The sequence below is a fragment of the Lissotriton helveticus genome, chromosome 2_2, assembly GCF_964261635.1.
Source record: "Lissotriton helveticus chromosome 2_2, aLisHel1.1, whole genome shotgun sequence".
NCBI classification, from domain to species: Eukaryota; Metazoa; Chordata; class Amphibia; order Caudata; family Salamandridae; genus Lissotriton; species Lissotriton helveticus.
Window position 1 is genome coordinate 461,449,279 of NC_136060.1, and position 16,954 is coordinate 461,466,232.

Genomic DNA, 16,954 nt, shown 5'->3' on the forward strand with positions numbered 1-16,954 from the left:
GATTGTGCACCGTTCTTCTGTTGGTTGTGGCGCTAGAGATTCTCTGAGCATGGGCAATGCTGTCAATCGTGGACCTATAGCCAAGCGGGCAAGGATCTATGGCCCTGCAGGGTGCGCCTTATGGAGCATTGGCCATCATGGTAGACTATTCCATTTCAACGTCTTCTCTTAGCATGGTCCACAGTATCCTACAGGGAATCCGCGCCTCTGAAGTTGTACGCCTGCAGTGAGGTCAGGATTCTGCACAGCCCAGACATCAATCATAGGAACTTTATTCTGTCAAAGAAATGTCTATTCACCCACAGTTCACACTACTGAAGGGAGGCAGGCAAGTGCGGCTTCACCACATCCTCCCAATACCAACATTTTGGATCTAGGTCCATCACACGTCAACCCCTGGTTTCAGGTATGACACATGCCTAGAGCCGGGTCTGGTGGCTCAGTGGACTAATGCGCGCACTTTAGGGGTCTGTGCACGACCTTAAGGTCACAGTTTAAAATCCTGGTGGGTTCACTCAGCCTTTCATCCTCCTGAGGTCAATAAAACGAGTACCATTGAGTTGGGCAACAATAAGCATCTGTTATTCAGCGCCAAGATGCCCAGGGTGAACATGTGCTTACAAACGCACCTTATGTGATGTCATTTCACAGGGCGCGTCCTCTGCCCCCCGACTCCAGAGCAGCCTGATGGTGAGGCATACTTGTGATGGTGATCTCAGGCTCTGAGCTGGTGGGGGCCTGGGTTCCCTAGGGGGCCATGGAGTTCCCCGGGGCTCAACACTTTTGACTTCCCGAGGCCGAGCTCGGGGAAAGGTACGTTGCTCTGTCTGTGCATCGGCACCCGCAGTGACGTGTCATCTATGTCACCAGGGGTGTGGCGGTTGTGTCTGCCTGATCGTTTGCATGCACTGTGCAAAGCACACACCCATTGACTTTGTCACAGTTTGTGTAGAGGTGGAGTTAAGACCCTCGCCTGTTTCTATTTCTCTTTTCGGCCCTTTAGTTCCAGGAGCATGGAGTGTTATTTTTTATTATAATAAATATATATATAATATATAATAAAAAAATAAATATAATAAAAATATTATTATCATGTGTGCTGCATTGTACATAGAAGTTGCAAAACAGCATTTAAAAAATATGATTGTTTATGAAGGGGACCTTCCTGCACATAAAAAATCTCTAATGTACATTCCTCATACTATTTGTATGTGCATTGCCAGTATAGGAAACTATTTACCCAATCCGAGGGCTTCCTGGGTGTTTGCTGCGGGCTGTGGGACGACGGCCTGCCCCATAGATTACACGTACAGATCTGGGTAATCAAGGACCCTACAGTACTCAGCCATTGCACCTTAGATACATTTTGCGCTTAAAATGTTCACAACCTTCATTCTGTGAATACGGACGTGTTATTTCAATAAGATTTTTTCACACACCTAGTGACACAGGAACATGTATGCACGGGGCCCCAAAATGTTCCTGTGTGGATTTTCAGGGAATGGTAATGTGTGACTGTCTGCTGACGCAGGCGTCCTGGGGCACTTCCATTTGTCTAGCAGGGGGGATGAAGACAGTCCTATATGAAGAATAAATAATTCAAAAGGATTTGTTATCGTAAAAGCGGTGGCACGTTTATGAAGACCCGGAGGACACCGGCTGACCCTGAGCATGCCTCTGTGGGGCCCCTGTGCACCTCTGTGGCCCCTTCCTGGGCTCTGGCGGTGATTCTGCACACCTCTGCTGTTCACCTGTCCCAGGGGAGGGGCAGTAATTGCCTTCACTAATGCATCACTTCTCCAGTAATTACCCAGCACTTCTGTGCTCGTTTGATGGAAATGCTGGAAACAATCTCTTTAAGTACAAACAAGGGACCCGGCCTGTGAACAGCACACTAATTCTGTTTTAAACAGATTTATCACTTTAATGTCGCTTCCTCTGGTGTCAAGGAGGGTGTCTTTGCTTCGTCAGCAGATGGGCGGTCCTTCACCCAATGCAGTTTATTTACTCTCTTTTGCTGGGTTTGCAGACTTATTACTGTGGCACATTATAAATGACTCTCGAAAGGACGAGGCTGTCACGCTTCATTTAGTTATCGGCCCAAACCGTGCATACAAAAAGAAACATGCACACATTTAACGCCAGGCGCTATATTTTAACGCCAGCTATATTTTGGGCAGAACTCAGGGGCATATGTACAAGCCCCTATCGTCTCGGGAATGTCACTTTTTACAATGTTTCTCTGGCGATAGAGGCCTCGCCTTACAAGGCAGCCTTTAGCTTCTTAACATGGCTTAACACTGCCTTGTAAATAAGGCCCCTCTCACGCTATGGTTAGTGTGAAGGTGGGGGGGGGGGCAGTGGGTGTTGCTGTGGGAGCTCCACTGAAACAAACATTGATTCTGACGCTGCCCCCTATTTACAAGGGAGGCGTAAATAGGAGGCAGCTCCAGGATTAAGATCAGGGAAAACCTGGTCTTACCCTGGCACAACAAGGAGAAATGCATTATTTCTCCATGTTTTTGCTCTTATTATGTGTGCTGCATTGTACATAGAAGTTGCAAAACAGCATTTAAAAAATATGATTGTTTATGAATGAATGAGCAATTTGTATAGCACAAACTAAGCCCAAGGGCGTCAAGAATCGCCACAAGCCAACTTCGGAGGTAGAACTCAACCTTTACAATTAGGAAACAGCCAGGTCTTCAGGGACTTGCGAAAAGCAGAATATTCTTGTTGCCCTGAAAGGGAAACAGGGAGAGAATTCCACGCCTTGTCAGCAGCAAGTGAGAAAGCTCTCCCCCCCCCCCCTACTTCAATCTTTTAAACCTCGGAACCACGAGGAGATTGCGGTTCGCTGACCTGAGGTTCCTTGAGGGCGTGTACTTTTTGACCTTGGCTTTAAGGCCAGTAGGGCCCCGGCCGTAATATGTGTTATGGGTGAGGCAGAGGGTCTTAAACAGGACTCTACGCTCCACCGGAAGCCAATGCAGTAGACTGAGGGAGGATGAAACGCCGAGACGCCTCCGGGCATTTGTTCGCGCTATACTAAATGTTAAAAAATAAATAAATAAATAAATAAATGATGCCTAGAGATATTCAGAACCAGCCTGGCAGTGGCATTTTGAACCAGCTGCAGGCGGTGAATCTGACCCTTGTTAATGCCCTGATAAAGGGCGTTACAATAGTCTAGCCTGGCCAGGATTAAGGCCACAACCACCTTTTTCCGGGCTTCAAAGGACAGAAACCGGGATAATTTTCTAATTATACGGATAAGCCCGAAGCAGGAGGACACCGTCCTAGAGACCTGCCCAGTCATAGAGAGAGAATTATCAGCAATGACTCCAAGGTTTTTCCCATAGGGAACAGGAGTGGGGCAGGTACCCAAGGAATCAGGCCACCACTCACCCGACCAGATGTCCGGGCCTTCCCCAAAAATCAGGACTTCCGTCTTTTCACCGTTCAACTTCAGATAGTTGTGAACCATCCACGATGACCGCAAAAGGAAAAGATAAACAGACACGCAGTTGGGGGAAAATTAACATGCTAGAACTTAATAAACAATTATTGAGGACACTCCCAAATTCTGACCTACCCATCACTGCACTAAATTGTGCAGTTGATCAGTGGTTAAATAATGCTGTTAATTTCACGCTTCCTCTGACATCTAAGAAATCCATGCCTCATCACCCCCCTGCACCATGGTTTTCCGATAAGCTTAAGTGCCTCCGCACTCAATGTAAGGCTCTAGAAAGAAAGTGGAGGCTCAACTATTCTCCTACTCGTAAAGCAGCTTATAGAGAAGCTCTGAAGGGCTATCACAAAAGCTGTAAAACAGCTAGAGCGGACTTTACTAAAAAAGTAGTTTCAGACGCACAAAATTGCCCCAAGATGCTTTTCTCAGTTGTAAAAAAACTAACTGGTGCAGACTCTACGCCTAGGCCTCCCGCGCTTGACGCGGTCCATTGTCAATCTTTAGCTGTTTTTTTTATCAAGAAAATTGACATGATTTACGACCTCTTTACCTCGCCATCGGTGGCGACTTCCTCTGCATCTGGCCTTAATCAGTTATCTGCTAATGTTGATGCTGTCACCACACTCTCTGTATGGCAACCACTAGACAATGCTTCTTTTTCTTCTTGTCTAAACAGTGTGCGCTCTGGCTCTCTGTGTGATGCACTTCCGGTTAAAATACTGAAACAACTAGATTCCTCTACCCATCAGATCTTTGTCAAATTGCTAAATGCCTCACTTGCTGAGGCACATATCCCCCAGCCATGGAAACACGCGATGGTAGTGCCCTTGTTAAAAAAGACTGGTGCTGATATCTTAAACCCCGCAAATTTTCGCCCTATATCTCTGCTGCCCACTTTTTCTAAAGTGTTAGAGAGACACATTAACACCCAACTTACTGAATTGGTGGAAAGTTCTGGTTTTCTACATCCATCCCAGTCAGGTTTTCGGACTCACTACTCGACCGAGACAGCCCTCCTTGGGGTGACAGAGAGTCTTCGACACGGTGTCGATCAGGGCGAAACTATGGCGCTCATCCTGTTGGATTTGAGCGCAGCTTTCGACACCGTGTCACATTCCATCCTTCTTGACTCTCTGCGGTCTCTTGGTGTGACTGGTATGGCCTTAGCCTGGGTGGCCTCCTTTCTTGGGGAGCGAACCTTTCAAGTATTTTCCTCTAAGGCGGCATCAGCGGTCTGTCCATCAGCGCGGGGTGTCCCCCAGGGGTCAATACTCAGCCCCCTATTGTTCAATATATATGTAAAACCCTTGGCTAACATCGTTGAGCAGGCGGGGCTGACTCTGTTTTCTTACGCAGATGACACCCAGATTGTCGTCTCCCTATCAGGGAGAGACGAGAATAATCCCTCTGCACTAAAATCTGGCCTCATTCTTGTAGCGGACTGGATGCAGAGAAACTGTCTCAAACTGAATGGGGAGAAGACAGAGGTGGTCATTCTGGGGAAAAACAAGAACCTCTGGGGCCCTCAACATTGGCCAAATGAGATGGGCTCACTTCCTGTGCCCACACATGCTGTACGTAATTTGGGTGTCCAAATTGACGACAAGCTAACAATGAAGCAGCAGGCTACTAAGGTCGCGGCAACCTGTTTTTCTACCCTCAGATGGCTACAAAAGATCCTATGGATGCTTCCCATTCCCTCCCGTAGAACGGTTGTCCAGGCATTGATAACATCTCGCCTGGACTATGGGAACATACTATATTTGGGGGCTGATGTAGCCACTGTTAAAACATTACAGGTGGTACAAAATGCTGCTGCGCGACTTTTGAAGAATGTTCCTAGAAGAACATCGGCAGCACCTGCCTTGCATGATCTCCATTGGCTTAAGGTCGCTAGTCGTATAAAGTTCAAGACACTGTGCTACATGTTCAGAATAAAGGAAGGCACTGCACCTACATACCTACAAAAGGTGGTGCAACCTTACAGGCCCAAACGTACTTTGCGATCCTCGGAAATTGGAAATTTCATTGTACCAAGATTTAAGCTGGTAAGGATGGGGGGACGCTCCTTTTCCTATCTTGGTCCTAAATATTGGAATGCCCTTCCTACAGCCATTAAATTAGAGACCAGTCTTCTTCGTTTTCGCAGAACACTGAAAACGCTGTTGTTCACATAAGTAGCTGGTTCCTGTATGATGGCTTATCTGACATCTTCTTCTTCAGTCTATCCCTAGCGCCGGGAAACCCACTGTGGGTAGCTGTGCGCGGTAAAAAGTTCAAATAAATAAATAAATAAATAAAATGAGACATCTAACATACAGTCTTTAAAGTTTTGCGCGGAGTTCCTGACATTGAGCGTAATAGACACCATTATCTGGGTATCGTCTGCGTAAGATAAAACTACAAGCCCCAAGGATTTCATTACCATTGCCAGCGGCGCAACATAGATATTACACAAGGTGGGGTTCAATGAGGAGCCCTGGGGGACTCCGCAGGCAACGGGAGAGGGCTCTGAAGAAAAACTCCCCATTCTAACTAGTTGAGATCGCTCACGCTCACTAAGAAAAGAAGCAAGGAGGTCTAAAGCCAGCAAGGCTTATGAAGGGGACCTTCCTGCACATAAAAAATCTCTAAATACCGTTTTGTAACGCCTATGTGTGCACAGACAGAAGTTGCAAAACGGCTTTTTAAAAAAATGATTGTTTATGAAAGGGACACCTTCCTACACATAAACAATCTTCCCCTGCACGCAGACACCCTTGCACTGTGGTGCAAGGATGCCTGCTTTGTGTCGCTAGGCTGCTAAGTATAGCGCCAGCGCAGGGGTAAACGCAGGGCTGCATCATGTTCTTGTGAATATGGTGCAGCCCTGCGTTTCTGAAGTGATGGAGTGAGGTGTTAAGCCAGGACCGGGCCTGGACAGGGCTGGGACTGGCTACCGGGCGTTTTGGCATTCTGTCGAGCTGGGGGCGGATTTCACTGCAGTGGGGGCTGATTTTGTTGATGGGGACCTGCGTGTGCTTCAAAATAAACAAAGCAAAACAAATGTTTTTTAGCACACGCAGGTCCCAATCGACGAAATCAGCCCCCAGCTCGGCAGCATGCCAAAACGCCCAGTAGCCAGTCCGGCCCTGCTCTGTCACTTCCCTTGTAAATATGCCCCTCAGTTTCTGCCTGTAAATTCTCCATTAGTCGGTCATGGTCGGGACTTTTTGATGTTTCCTTTATAGTATGTCACCTAAATGTTCATGTTTCTAATGTGATTGTTACATTCAGTGGGGTAACGCAAAACCGTGTGGCCCCCATGCAGAATGTGTTGTTGGGACCCGGAGTTTCCCAAACCACACAGAGAATTTTTTGTGTTCGGCTCAACCCCCAACCCCACATGGGTTCAGGTCCCCTGTGAAGGCTTGGAGGGCCCCCTGCGCTGCGTGGAAGAGGGGGGGGGGCTGTCTTATGCCCCTGCCATGCACTTTCGCTGGCCTCTGTCTGCCAGCAATATTTACTTACCAGATTTGTAATTCTGTTTGTTTCTGCTTGGGAAAGCATAGTGGCTTTCCTGAGCTAGTAACTGTTTCATATTCCATGCCATTGCAGGCGTAGTGCTGGCATGCAGTGATAAGGCTTAAGGGCTGAGACAAGGAACCTGAGGGGCCCCCTGCAGCAAGGGGGCTGTGGGGATGGTTTAGGGGGGCCCTCTGGTTACATATCGATATAGTTCCTCTGTTGTTTGCCTGCCACTATTTAGCTTGAACACCAAGGCCTCTGTATAACGAATGCGTCTAAGGAACAGGTCATTTACAGAACGCATTCTTAAACAAGCATTGGCAAATTCTAAAGGTCAGGCATTGGCCGCCAGCTTTTTGGATTTGTCGATACTAGTTCTGTTTTGTTATGGTTTTTGCAAAAATGTATTGCTGGCAAAACTGTCCAGCCCTCACCAATCTTTTTTTGGATGTCTGAAAAGATAGTAGCCCCTGAGACTGAAGGGAACTGCCTTGTGTGTGAATGTGCTCCTTGTGAAAGAGATGAAAAGACTCATTGCCATAGTAGCCCCTGAGACTGAAGGGAACTGCCTTGTGTGTGAATGTGCTCCTTGTGAAAGAGATGAAAAGACTCATTGCCATAGTAGCCCCTGAGACTGAAGGGAACTGCCTTGTGTGTGAATGTGCTCCTTGTGAAAGAGAAAAATGCAGCCGCTCACAGTGAAGTTAGCCAATGACTGCAATGTGCTGGCCCATTGGCCCATGCTGTACACTGTTGTGGGTGGGAGGAAAATGTGAATGACAAAGTAACAGATCAATTGATAAAGAGGGCTTGCTGACAGGCCCTATAAGTCTTACACATATAATTGTAGTAAAATCAAAATGTCTTGGCTAACGCCAGATCAAAAAGATAATGCCATAGCTGCTCTTAATGAGATAATAATAACTAATTCCTATTTGTAAAGTGTGAACATCTCACCCCCTTAAGGGTTTCAAGGCGCTGGGAGCCATTGGCGAGATTAAGTGAGCTATTACCCAGAGTCACATGATGATGATCTGACCTGCGGCCAGCGCTGGGGATCAAATCGTGACTCCCGCACTTTGGAGTCAGTCGCTCTGGCCGCTATGCCACACCTCTCCCCATGAGCACAAGGGCTGAGCACCTACTGTGAAAAACAGAAGTCATTTATACATCTCAGATGGGTTGACAAGCCCCGCATGTGTCTGAAGTTGATATAACCCAGTCTCCAAGTAGACAAGTAAAATTGTGGTCTCCAAACAAAATCGTGAGCAACGTGTCTGTATTTTAATGTTTAACTTTTTATCAAGGATTTCCAGCCTGGCGCTGCAGAAGAGTTCAAACCTGTGAATCTGGGAAAATCCAGTGATGGAGAAGCAATGATTATTTACATCTCAAGCATAAAACCAAAATAGTAGCACTGCCAGGTTTTGAAGGATTGATAATACATGGTAAATACATTCTAAACATATTCTAGAAACTAAAGAGCTCTCAATTATCAATGCCTGAACTATAGTTTGGGGTGTTCTGACCCTGTCTTGCTGTGCTGAGGTTCAGCACCCAGATGGTATGAATGCTAGCCAGTTTCACACAGCCCGAAGACAGGCTCCACGGTCCTAATGTGTATTCTTGTCCCTGTAGGCTCACAATCGGATTACTCATGTGGGTAGGAAGTCATCTTCTCCCTTTCACTACTTCGATCTGTCCTCCATTGAGCCATTGTCCTAGTTACAGGATATCTGCTGTTGAAAATGGTCACCTTTTTGGTGGTATTCCTCCAAATCTTTGCCTTTCTTAACCCCATCGCTGCGGGGCAAATTCTGCCGCGGTGCGAGGGTGGGCAGGGTTGGGCGAGGCGCTCCCGTACTGAGGACCACTCCCAGCCGTCATAAGTCACGGTGGGCGTGTGCTCATGATGGCCGGGAGCCGTCCGAACTCCGCCCACTGATTAATTCCTTGCACAGGCAGGGAATTAATACCGCGTGGGTGGAGCGGCAACGTTCGGACGGCTACCGGCCGTCATGAGCACTCACCTACTGTAACTCATGACGGCCGGGAGCCGTCATGAGCATCCAAGGTGTTAAAGGAACCCATTTACGTTGACCATAGGACTTTGTGCACTCTACTCCTGCTAACCAGTGGTAAAGTGCCTGTGCTATCCCTTCTAACCACTGCAAAAAGAACAGTTGATGGACAGAATGTCGAACAATGTTAAACATTCATCCCAGAGCAGCGAACTGGGCCTAAATCCATCATTTATTTGCACTCCATGCCTTTCCAGGTTAAACCCAGCCATCAGTCTTGACCAGTGCTTAATTTGTCAAATAATAAGTGCCAGGGCTCTAGTCAGGAGGTGCAGCTTGCACCACTCATTGCTCCCAATAGCACTGCCAATAACAGTACCAGCACAGCTACCATCCACCACACACCTAGCAGTGTGACACAACTATTCTAGACCCCCATAGCTATAAGAGTGGCTTGTGCCACAGGTATTAGTCATTTTAATGTATATTGGATCAACAAACAAATGTTGTTGTGCTGTTCTCAAAATTAGGGCAGTATGCCACATGGTGGCGCTGTCTTTCTAAGTGCCGGTGTTGACAATTAAGTGGAGGTGCTCAGCAATGGAAAGCACTGGCTCAAATTAAGCACTGGGAACAGCCCAGCCCAAACTGCCAGACTCAGATCTCTGAATAGTGGGTGAATGCTTGACAGTGTTCCGCATTCCATCCATCATTTGTTCCTTTTGCTTTTGTCGCCTTAAGTGGAAAGGGTATACTCAAATGTGGGCCCTGTGCTCACTACGCCATTGAATTGAAGCTAGCCTGGCTGATGAGGGGTGATGCCCCAAAACCGATTCCAGGATGCTTGTTTCTGGTCCATAGAAGACCTGGCTTGGCAGTTCAGGCTGGACTGTTCTCTTGAGGAGCAAGTTCAAGGCTGATTTGCCTAAGGCTGTATCCAAACTGGTGTGGTGTGGTGAGCAAAAGAACGATGGATTAAATCCCGATCTTTGGGACTTGGGGTGAATGTTTGTATTGTTCAGCATTCCGTCCATCATTTGTTCCTTTTACTTCTGTCGGCCTAAGTGGGAAGGGTATGCCCATACTTGGGCTTCGAGCTCACTGTGCCACTGGATTCAGGCTAGCCTGGCTGATGAGGGGTGATGCCCCGAAACCGGACCCAAGACGCTTGTTTCGGGTCCAGGGAGGAGCTGGCTTGGCAGTCAGGGCTGGATTGTTCCCATGAGGAGCAGCATCAAGACTGATTGCATATGGCTGGGTCCCAACTGAGGTAGCATGGCCCCCAACTTCGGGTGTATGTATGGTACAAAGTTCATTTTGGTGTTGATATTTATATAAAAATAAGCTCTATTTTTATAAATTGGTGTTGGATTTCTTTCGAGTTGTCTCAATTGCTTATGCAAAGCTGAAGATTTCCTAGTCGGGGGTTCTTTTATTTACCAAAGGTAAGGATTCATCCTTTTATAAAAAACCCTCACTCACCAACCTAGTGGTGACATGCTTCATCATCGGGGTCCACCCTGGTGGCCTAGCATCACCAGGGTGTGCTTCAACACCTGTAGTACAGTGGAGCAGGTTGTGAATGTAGGTGCAAAAAAGAATGTTAAAAATTGTCCTGGTTTGAACTTTGTGAAAATATAAGTTTTATTTTAAAGCAACTGGACAATGTTAAAAGAGAGAGGCGAGATACTGGGAGGGAGGTTATGCCCCAAGTGTCTCTATATGTGTAGTGGTGAGTCGGTCAACATGTTTCTACCAAATGGGTTAGTACCCGGTATTCATCAGGACCATATACAAGGAGATGGACGGTGTGCGCCCCGTAAAAGGCGCACCCTATCCTAAATCCTCGTGTACCTCTTGGCAAAAAATGCCAGTGGTGAAATGCTCAATCAAAATTGGATGAGCACGTGTATTAAAAAGAGAAGCAGAAACCTGTGGAGAAGAAAGAGAGTAAACAGTTGTCAGGCATGATCATTCTTACTAGCCTGTTACGTCGTGCTGTGTCTCTGTGCTTTTATACTTCATGCCACGGTGGTCGGAAAACTTCTTGTGATCAATATTGTGATAATCAGGTGTCCGTGGAGGGCTTATTGTAGTGCCAGGACAGGTATACGTATCAATAAGTGCAAATATACATATCATTAAGTGCGTGCTCTATCGCATGCATGCATTATGTTTATTTATGTCGCAGATCCACACTGTCTTGTAAACACAAAAAAGGGCGCAATATCAGTTTTTGTATATCAGACTATGGTGGTCAGGAGAATCACAGTGCAAAATTGCCCGTAATGTGAAAATGACGCACAAGGACTCACAAACATGTAACATAAAGAGGCACACAGATACTGTATGGCGGGGGAGAGGCTTACTTTTTTAAGTGCTATCAAATGCTTCAACGGGCAGGGGGTAGGTTCATCACGCGGTGGAACATATTCTGTAATAATATGGAATATGTGCCAGTAGTGAAAGGCGTGTCCGCTGAAAGTCAAGGAGCGAGCTCGCCTCGGTTAAGTAATCCGCGGTAAAATGCCAGACTAAATTTAATACGATTCTGTGGAGAAAGAAGTCTACTTACAGTTTACCGGTGGAAAGATCGGCCATTAACCTACTTCTACCTTCCGCTGCTCGGCTAGTAGTGCCGTGCAAGTTGGAATCAGTATTGAAGCTTCCGGGCTGGGCGCAGTCACCCTTTGGATAACATTGGGCCTCAACACTCTGTACCCGGCCACCCTAGTCCTGCTGAGGGTGTAACACGAGTTCATCACTGACCCTGGAGGACCCCTGAGTCTAACCCCAGAACCTTAACTCCCACAGTCAATAATTTACCTGTGAACCGATAACCTGTTTTTCCTCCATAGGATGACATTGACAATTTTCTTCCCAAAAGTTTCTAAGTGTGGAGTTTTGAAATCTAAAAATAATCATTAAAAATCGCACAAATAACCAAAGTGTATTTACTTACCTGTTTGCACGAAATGTCCCAGTGCTGAAACTAGGTATCCAGCACTGAGTTAGAAAAGTAACATAAATAGTAACTTACCTGTAATTTACTGAAAAGCCCATTCATTTCAATGTACTGTATTTGCTAAGTATTGCAATCTGCTGCATCCCCTATTGTTCTACAATCAGCAACTTATTACTGTAAAGTATTTAATGCTTACCTGTGCCAGGCTTGCTTGGTTCTAAAATAAAACAACAGTATATCTTTTATACAAAACAATTGGCCTAGAGTTCAGTTCTTGAGTGTGTGAATTCATTTGCTGACTGAGTGTGTACATCAAATTCTTAACACTGTCCTCTGACACTGCCTTACTGCTCGACCACTCTACCACAAATAGGGAGTACGGTTCTATCTAACTTTAAACTCTGCCTACCTCTGGGGTCACTTGGGCTCTATACACACCATACCTCATATTGGTGTAGGATATATAGAGCCAGTTCCCTACAACTGTTGAAAAATGTCTCCTGTTTCGCTTTCAGAAATGTAGATGCAACCCCTGATGAAGGGCCACGTTTGACCCGAAATGCATTGGGATTTATAACAGTGTGTGATTGAATCACTATATCATATGGATATTGTTGGAAGCTGGAGTGCCAGTCCCGCACCACTGTCACCAAATGCGAGACCCGGGACTCCTCACTCAACGTTAGGCTAAGTAAGGACACCATTTGTGATAGCCCTGTTCACCCCCTTAGTAGCTTGGCACGAGCAGCCAGGCCTATCTCAAAGGCACGAGTGTACAATATGTGCAACCACACCCACAGCAACCCACTGGTGACACCACAAATGGACCCCACATGAGTTTGATACAACAAGCATAAACTTTATATAAAAAGATAAACGATCAGACCACAGGATACAAAAGCCAACATATAATAAAGGGTAATATTCGTTCCGGCTGGCTGGTAGGTTCAAATCCTAATCACCGCTTTCAAAATGCTATGCTTGTCGCAATGCTAGAATCACACATGTTGCAATTGACAAACAATAATGCACTGCGTAACGATACAATCCTGTGCTGGGCAAAGGAGAAATAATACAATGCGTAACAATACACCCCGTTACCTTGAAATGGGAGAAATAATGCAATGCGTACTGCTACAATCATGTACTGCGAAATGAAGGAATAATACAATGCGTCACACCCCAATCACATACTTTTCAATGAAGAAATAATGCAATGCGCACCGCTACAATCATGTACTTTGCAATTAAGGAATAATGCAATGCGTAACTACAATCATGTACTTTGTAAAGAAGGAATAATACAATGCGGTCTGCTACAACCGTGTACCTCGGTATGACGAAATAATGTCAGGCATCATAAGAGACTCCGGCAGTCCGTTAGCAGCAATATTGGCAATTTGTATAACGACAATCAGCCTCTTCGATAACAGTTGCCCCCACACGTATCAACTATGACATAAAATACAGCTACTTACTCTGGCCCCCGTACTGCCACTCCTTTGGTCAGTACGGGCCCCCTATCTGAGCTGAAGCAAAGGCTCACGTCGCCAGAAGGACTGAGAGGCCGAGAGAGTGTCCCTCTGAGCCCGCACCCCAACCAGGTAGTGATCCACGTTACCTGGGGGTGCGAACCCACTCTCCTCTCCTCTCCTCCTTCAATGAACTGGGCCTTCCATGCAGAACTTTCTCAATGGGCCTCAGCGGCTCAGCATGGCAACTCAGCTCCTCCGGGGCTGCCGGTCCAGGCCGCGACTGTTAGGAAGATGGCAGACGTTCCCCACGCCTCTAAGATTACTTTACTCCCGGACTTCACGTCAACTCTGAGTGCACGTTCACCAGGCACTCCTTCCTGCGGTCTCAGTTGGCACCAAGACAAGCACACCACGCTGCAGAGACTCACTTTCTTCCGGTGCACACGATGATCAGCCGATCACCTCAACAGTCCCAGGTTGCACCAAAGCACGCACACTGCTTCAGTGAGACTTACTCCAACTCCGGTGCCGCGATATCCAGGCGCTCTTCACCAACGCTTTCCACCACACCATGACACGCTCACCGTGTCCAAGCATCACTTCTCCTCTGGTGCACTTGATGACCAGGCGCTCTTCACCAGCGCCTCCGGTGCACCCTGACACGCACCCTGCACGTCCAAGACTCACTCCACTTCCGATGCACACTTTGACCAGGCGCTCCTCACCAAAGCCTCCTGTGCACTAAGACACACACCCTGCGCGTCCGAGACTCCCTTTACCTCTGATGCACATGCTGACCAGGCGCTCTTCACCAGCGCCTGCGGTGCAACAAGACATGCACTCTGTACGTCTGAGCCTCACTTCATCTCCGATGCACACGTTGACCAGGCCCTCTTCACCAATGCCTCCTGTGCACCACGACACGCACCCTGCGCGTCCGAGACTCCCTTCACCTCTGATGCACACGCCGACCAGGCGCTCTTCACCAGCACCTGCAGTGCATCATGACACGCACCCAGCGCGTCCGAGACTCACTTCACCTTCGATGCACACGTTGACCAGGCGCTCTTCACCAACTCCTCCTGTGCACCACGACACGCACCTAGCACTTCCGAATCTCACTACTCCTCTGTGTGTCCAAGATCACAGGACAGGGCACACCTTCCGAGGGTCTAAAGCTGCCACTACACACGCCCACCGCGTTGCTTGAAACTTCTCCAGAAACGTTTATGTTCCTGTGTTTCCAAACTGGGTGTGTGAGGGCATTACAGTCCAAGGAAATGGCTTCCCATCTCTTTGACTCTGTAGCCTACTGTCCTTTATATATTGCTCAATTCTAGATCATTCAGGAACAGCACATTTTAATTTTCATTTTCCAAACAGGGATCCAGCTCACCTCGGGCCCTTGGGGTAACAAGACACACACAAAGCACAGTCTTCCTCAAGCATGGGGACCCAGCGCACAAAGCACAGTCCCAACAGCCTCTTCCTTGGTTAAAACAGCAAACTGCAGACCAGTCCCAGATCACGAAGCAAGGGTTGGTCCTTCCCAGCAGTCTCTTCAGTTGTTCCTTCCTTAGCAGAGGTTCCTCTTGATCACGAAATGGGTCCAAGCCTTTTCAGTCTCAATCCATTTCTATTTCATTTCCAACCTTCAGGGGTCTCAGCTCTCATAGTTATACCCCTAAATGTCTTTGAAGTTTGTTGTGCTCCCCTAAATCAGTTCTGGGTGTCTCCCTCCCAGTGTCACCGTTCTCCCTTTGATGCTGGGGGATCTGGATCCTTAATCACTCAGCAGGAGACGGCTCAATTGTTTATTAGCAGCAGCCCAGGCCTCTTCACCTCACAGGGCTTCTCCTCGCCTACTCTCCAGGTGCAGGTCAGCCTGGTGCCATCTCAACCCCTCCCTGGGTCAAGACCTCCCCCAGCTCCTCTCACCTCTCTGATCCAGACAGTAAATCCACATTCAGCAGAGACACACAGAAATGCTTAAAGCACAAAACTCAGCCACTTTCTAAAAGAGTGGTTTCAGAACACACAGTGACAAAACCACTTTCATAGAAAGATGTGTTATGACACTTTAGTTCATACATACTAAACTTCACCTCTCCATTTTAAACTTATAGGAAACTAGGCTAACAAAACACAATACCCAGCCTCTCCCATTTTGTCCTATGGGCAGGATGGCCTTTCACCAGTGAAAAATGAAATGGAGTGTTTTCACTGTCAGGACATAGCACACACCTCAGTATATGTCCTGCCTTTTATTTACACTACAGCCTGCCCAGGGGTTACCAGGGACCTACTACAGGGGTGCCCAATGTGTATGCAGAAGGGAAAGTAAGGCCTGACAAGTGGTTGCACTTGTCAGGACAAAATGCTAACTTAGCAAATTGCACCCAGGCCCTACACTGCAGGCCTGAGATCCTTTTCCACGCACCTTTGCATTACTAGACCTGGCACACACAGTGCACATCACTAGGGGCTTTACTAGCAAGGCAAACATACCAACCATGGCCAACCAATTACCATTACAGTTTAAATAGAGAACACTTGTACCTTGACACTAATCAGCAGTGGCAAAGTACCCAAAGCATCTAAATTGGCAACTCAATGTCAGGAAAACGGTCTGGGGAAAAGGAAAAAGTTTAGAGAACTTTAGCCAAAAAGGCCAAGTCCTACGGACACCAAGATAATATTGGTAGATGGATGTCAATTGTTTGAATAAATCAGCAAAGCAATCTGCAACTAAGTATCAAGTGTTTCAATTTTATAAACTTGCTCAAATTCTTCGAGAAACATCACTGTTTCCAGCTAAGTGCTCCCGCCAGCTTGGAGGGAGTCGCCCTCCCAGCATACTTGGTTCACAGCCCCACCCCACCGCACATTGAATAAGGCCACTGTCTGCAATAGGAAAAATAAAATGATAATAACGATACCTTATTTTAATTTTCTTTTTTCTTTCGAGCAGTGGGGCAATGCTCCTCCGCCTCAACGGAGGAGATGCCAAAGCTTTAATTGCTGTTTTTATCTTGTCACGTTTGTCATGCGTTCAACGACAGAGGTCAAATATCAGGCTAGGTCTTTTGACATATTGCTGCTAATTTGTTTAGCTTGGCGATTGGGGTTTTACTTTTTTTTCTCTGACTGCAAAGGGAGAGGGTTTTGTAAAGTAAATTTTCTGACAATCTTGATATGGTAAAGGGAGTGTGAAAGAAAAGGCAGCAAAATGTCAATTTTATTATAATAAAACAGATCATTTATTTACTTTTAAAGAAATGTGTACAAATATTTCAAAATATATCAGCCTGCCATTAGAAGAGCACACACATGGAACATTAATTTGTAATTCTGAATTGTGATGGAAACAAAGCTTTTAGTAGAATCAAAACAAATGAAGACATTTCTCTTGTTGATGGGCATATGATAAATATTGACTGAAATCCTATTTTCACATATGATTATTTGTGCACAATATAGGTTTTTCAGTAAAGCTGACTGCTGTCTGTGC